A 6,517-nucleotide genomic window follows, 5' to 3' on the forward strand; every position below is an offset into this window, starting at 1 on the left:
TAACGCTTTATTAATAATTCAAAAGACAAAGAAAACTACATAAGAGATAAACCTTGCAGGCGCAAAAAAAAAGTTTTAAATGAGAAACAAAGATGATAGCAATTTAAAAAACTACTCACTGAAACAGAGGTTGACGGGATGATATGAATAATAATTTCCTATCATTACGGTGGCGCTTGCGGGTGTTTTCAATACTTGCGGGCTAATATGTTGATTTGCTGCGCTACATTCCATTCATACCTTCTTTCCCACAACCGCCACGCCCGAAGTGCAGTTAATCCTCTGGCACCTTCACTGCTTGGAAGAATGTTCTCAGCAGCCTCTGAAAGTGATGTATAAATAAAAGCTGGGAAAACTAAAGATTCACCAGCAAGATTACACAACGTCGGCCTGGTTGTCAATGATGAGATCTTCAGTGATGGTCGAGACATTGAAGGTACGGTGGTTGGGTGTGAAGTTATAAAGTGTCACACGGTTCTGAAACACACTCCTTGCCAGTAAGCTCTTCAAGGGAAGTAGCTCATCCTCTCCACCCGTTTGGTAGCTGTAGTAGGGCAGTAGTTTCAGAGGCATTGGTAGTGCATGTGAAAATGCCAAACAAACTGTAAATGTTTTGTGGGTAAATGAGAATACCTCTTTAAGTGCAAGGACAACAAATTCTTTGTTGGTAAGCTTTGTCATCTCCTTATCAAAGACAACAAACATAGCTGGTATCTTTGCCGTCATCCACAGCAAGCTCAACACAGAACCTTAGATAGAGGAATCCCAAGGTTGTTGACTACTTAAACTGAAGGTTTGCTTTAATAAATGGAAAAGAAATTATAAAAAAAATAGAGAAAAGGGATGTGTACACACCTCACCTTAGCTCCACTCTCCATGACGAATCTCAAGACACCATATCAAGCCCTATACAATACAATATCATTCCAAAATCAGCAAGAGAAATGAAAACTACACAACAACTTTAGAGAAACTGCCACTGTCCCTATGAAGGAAATGGCTTGATAACTAAACTAAGCACACTCTCTCTTTTGGGATGTGAGCAAAATCAAGTATCAGTTGATGAATAATATTTCGCAGTAAGCATTAAAAACTATATTTGCCAACGGCAAGACCACCCCATTCAACTCAGCAAAGAACACACCGTCGGCTACAAACTACAGAAACTCAACACAGATACAATTCAAACTACGATTCCGCGAAGGAGATCAATGAGGACAGAAAAGGACACAATGAAACTCACCTTCCTCTTCTTGCTGATTTGCGTCGCCATGATGTTAAAGCCGCTGAAACCATAGGGTTGGTTCGAAGAGTGGTAGTCACGGGCGGATATTTCGAGGTGTTTGCCGACGACGGATAGTGGTATCAAAGTAAAACACCTAAATCACAAAGAACTCAAAAAAGTCAACGCCAGTAGAATAAGAGAGTGAAAGAGAGATGACAGAGACAGAGTTAATAAGGAACCTTGGAATCAAGCTGCAACTCTTTGCTCTCGTGCTCGTCGGACGTAGTAATTGAAGAGATCGAGGAACCAGGAGATGCCGGAGGAAGGAACGATGATGGTTGACCTCGAACCCGACGTCTTCTCCGATATCTTCAGGTACTTCCCGCGAGTATTCTCCTTGAGATCTAAGTAGAATAGCTTTTGCTCCACTTGCAACGTCTTGCTCACCAATTCAAGCTCATCGAGGACCTGTCAGAACCTGCAACCTATATATTTTCATGTATTGAGAGTTGCTTAAAACCACGCTCTCAAGAGAGTTTAAATAACATCAAAGAAGAACTGTTTCTACGATTTACCTCAGATATCCTCAGGAAATGGCCCATGTTATTATTCCCAAGATCAAAGAAGAACCGTTTCTGGTCAGCTCTGATTACCTTAGAAACACCGGTTTCATCCTGGCCTGTCGAGTCAGTTGCTCGATCAACAGTAGAAGAGGAGGGTTGGTTACCATGGTCAGGTATAAATACAACGCCCACATCATCTGAAAGTCCAACCAGATGTTCCTCTGCATCAGAAGGCTTCTGTTTTCAAGAGGAAGTGAGAATAAGACCCGAGAGAAACAGAGAACTTATTAGTTAACACCAGTAGAGAGTATCCCAACCTGATTCGGCACCATAAGCCCTGATGCTTCAAGGATCTCAGCCAATATCTTCCTGAAAGCCGCCCATCCTTAATCAGAGAAAAAGGGTTCATCTGTTTAGATAGAGTATATATAAAGTGGAATGCAGGAGGTGTTACGAACGTGATCCATTATTGATTAACAGAGTAAAGATGGAGACGTGGAGGTAGAGTAAGAGAAACAGATTCATGGAAACACAAACAGTCGCTTTGTGTTTGGATTACTTAACTCCATTGAAGAGAACGTTTCGAAACCGAAGAGATCTACTGGGCCATATAAATGATTTTCTTTAACCAAAGTCCATTCTAAGACTCAGGTTTCTCAAAACTAAAAACATAATGCGGAGCTCGTTAACAGACCAGTCCAATAATAAAAAAATTATGGATTAACAAAAGAAGCCCAATTCCGTACAATTTATGGATCAAAAAAAGACAGCCCAAACCGTGTCTGGCGTGGAAGAAACACGCAACCCTATTGGTAGATTTTCTAGTCCGACGTGGATGTCCTCTCTGATCAGTTTATCCTCCTTTTACTTATTGTATGATTATGGGAAAGTTCAAAACGTCCCACTTTTGCATTACTTCCTGAGAAGGGATGAATCTCTAAAATCCAAACTTAAAGAGAAGACAATATTATTTAATTTCTGGGTTATAATTAGGCCCGAGACTTTTATCCGAGATCAGGATTCGATCTGAGATTCGATCCGTATCCGATCCGAAACTCCGGATATCCGGAGGGGCCGAATCCGGATCCGGATAGTAAAATGTTGGATCCGTCAAAGCCGGATCCGGATCCGGATATCTTAATTTTTAAATCCGGATATCCGGATCTGGATATCTTAATTTTTAAATCCGGATATCCGGATCCATAGGTTTTATTAATAAATATTTCAAACATTGTAATATCTATATATAAAAATTAATTTTATTTAATATATTTTTATTTTTATTTAATAGATTTTTATTTGTATAATAGTATATATAAATTTTATGTAAATTTTGTAATATTATACATAGAAATAATTAAAGACATTATATATATTTTTTAAAAAATATTGTTAATATTTTATATATATATTAATATTATTTTTTATTTATTTTAAGGATCCAAATCTGGATCTGGATATCCGACGGATATTACAATTTTTAGAAGGATATCCGATACCCGAATATCCGAGAACTTCGGATCCGAATAAGGATAGTAAAATTATGGATCCGCCAGATAAGGATCCGGATCCGGATACCCGATCCGTCCCAGGCCTAGTTATAATACTAATTTTTATTACATGTCTAAAAGTTAGATATGATGTGATAATATGTCTATCTCATATATGAAAATTAGATGGGTTTTTTACAAATGTTGACTGATTAAATTTTAAAATATATCGTACTAACTTAAAATGTATTAGTTGGTACAGTATCAACTCTTTTTCTCAGTTTCTCCATTCCTTTGTTAAATCAAATTTAAGAAATTTAGTAAAGCAACGCAACAAACCTGAATATATTGTTGCATACTAAAACCTTCTCCATGAATGAAGCGTTTTGTTACTGATCTCATGTATATCGTGGCTTCGTGGGACATAGATAGTAAATTTGGGAAACTATAAAATGATAGAGAGTTGCACGAATCATATTCATCAACGTTCAATCATATCTAGATTCAGATGGGTCACTTTAACTAAACATAAAAGAACTATAACCCTTAAAACAATCCAAAATACTTGCTTTGGTTTTAGTGATATTCACTATCTATTGTATAGAAGAACTCTTTATATCACATGACTGAGCATTTCTCCGACTCCAGTTACTCCTTGCTTTTTGTGGTTTAAGAATTCATGAAAATTGAGAGAAAGAACATATACTGAAACTGCAGGACCAACCAAAAACAACATAACTTATTGAATGAAGAATATAATTATGATCAATCTAAAGAGAATTACTTTGAACAAATTATGAGTACTTACACTTGTGACACAGAAGCTCTGGAAACAACATCTGCTTGTAAGTGCATCATCTTCCATTACTTATTTGCATAGTGGACATTATAGCTCAGGCGGAAATTCTCCTACAGAGTGTGTTGTGGAAGGCAATCCCTCCATTTCCTTGTCAAAAGCATCCCTGAATACATTGAAGACAAAATAAGCAGTTAAGTTATACTCAATATATGCGAGAAAGTACCAAATAACAACATTCACATACTGACTAAACACAACTTACTCTTTTGGTTTAAGAGCTGCAACTGCACCACTTGGCAATGAATAAGAGCCACCAACATGGACTTGGGGATACCAGTAGGTGGTTTAACTCTTTTAACATTGTAATTAGAGTCACCATTTGTGGGGCAATGATGAATAAAATGTCCTGATACAGTGAATAAAAATTATCTTAGTACATTTTATCTATTTACGAAAGTGTAAGAAAATTAAAGTAACTCTAAACAAAGCTGACATACCAGCGACATTACAACGATGGCAAATATACCCCGTAGGTGGAGTTTTACTTTCCATTCCAGTCAAGTAAACAAACCAATCTCAGTATCTTAAAACTTGATGCAAATAAAACAAATAAAACAAAACAAAAGCTAATGAAAACATTGTAGAATATAATAATAAAGAATACGAAGATTACCAAAACTACGTTCACCCATCCTTCCATTCGTACCCTATATGTAACCTCTCCCGGCCCCAAAATTATCTTGACATTGCCTATTAAATCTAATAAGAATAAGAGGGTTGATAAATGTCTAAAAACATCAACATTTTCAGTTTTTCACGTCCACCATTTGTGAAAGATGGCTTACCTCTGCCAGTCAAGTGTCGGGGTGTCAATCAAGGCCTGAAGTTAGGTTTCTTCATATACTTTCTCTTCTGCTGGTGCAAGAACATGACATGGATTATTATGCTGGGCACCTTGGACAACAGGGATGAAGTAAAAATCATTCCCAAACTCAGATTCAATCTAGAATGTGAAAATGGGTGAAAATTAGTACTTTTCTAGCTATAAAATGGGTCAAAATGGGTGCACTCAACGCCAATATAAATGTTCACGTAATCAACTTACATATTTTGCTGCAGGCGGCAGAGCAACATGAGAATTGCTGGTTTCAGCTTGAACATGTTCCACTTTATTCTCGATTCTAGGCCTGCAAAGTTCAGATAATTGCATCATTTAACATGAAAATCAGGTGTTTCTTCTAACCAATAGTCACACTTTCAACTTATGTTTAGTTAAACATATTTTTGTTGAGCTTACGATTAGCTAAATAAGAGAACAAAGCAGATGGAATCAAAAGATCTGTGAGAATGTACTCTTGTGCAGTGATAAGTCTGACGTGAGGCCGTCCTGGGACTCGATGAATTAGAACAGAAGTGTTCTTTGGTATTAACATCGATTCATCCAAGTACTCTGAAAATTCAAAACAAAGAAAATATAAAGGCCATACACAATAAGCACTCAAACCTGTTTGTTGATGAGGAGTAGCTCTAACCCAATAAAGCTCCCACCATTTGCAATTTATCTAGCCTCCCAGAAAAGGTTCAACCGAAATTGTGGCTCAGATTCCGCTGGTCATGTTCTTGAAATAAACGGCGGCGGGAGACTTTCCGGTGGATTTAAAGGCCATAGATGTGCTTTTCAGTGGATGTTTTGGATTTCGGGTGGTTTTAGGTTTAGACGAAGCTATTTATAGGAATATCAAAGTGAGGTGAAACGTTATCAAGGAGGGATTAAAGAGCTCATTGATTGATCAGGAGGTGGTGGTGGTAACGACGATTACAGAACTGAGATGTCGAAGACGAAGTGGAAAAGACAGATTCAATCGATGCATCTGAGATTGGATTTTCGGAATTGGGCTCGACTTGGTATATGATAAATATTTAGGAGACCAAACAAAAGGCCCAGATTCTATTTTCTTACGACAAATCTATGGTGACGTGGCAGCATACTCTTCTATTATTGGTTGATTTTTTGAGCTGAGGTGGATAAGCTCAATGGAGCTCATATCCCCCTTTTACTTATTTTTTGATTCAGAATGAAGGTTGATATATGGGAGATGATATTAACTTTCATGTTGTTTCCACACTAAATTCTGTGTTTTTTACTTTTTGTTTATATGTTTGGGGTGAGCGATTCTGAGATGGCATTAATTCATTATGAGTACGCCTTGTTTAGCATGGTGTAATCTTAATTTAAGGTCTATATTTGCAATTTTTCATAGCTTGTGGTCAAATATTGCTTTTTTATTAACATCTAGAATCTAATTATATAAAAAGATGTTGCTCTCTCCTGTGATGCCACCTCGGATCCAGCTAGGAAAGTCACTTAATATGCTTGTGACATCTGTCCACGTTTTATTAAAACGAAATCAGGTCTGGGCTGCGTTTTTGTGGCATCGAG

The sequence above is a fragment of the Brassica napus genome, chromosome C5, assembly GCF_020379485.1.
Source record: "Brassica napus cultivar Da-Ae chromosome C5, Da-Ae, whole genome shotgun sequence".
NCBI lineage: Eukaryota > Viridiplantae > Streptophyta > Magnoliopsida > Brassicales > Brassicaceae > Brassica > Brassica napus.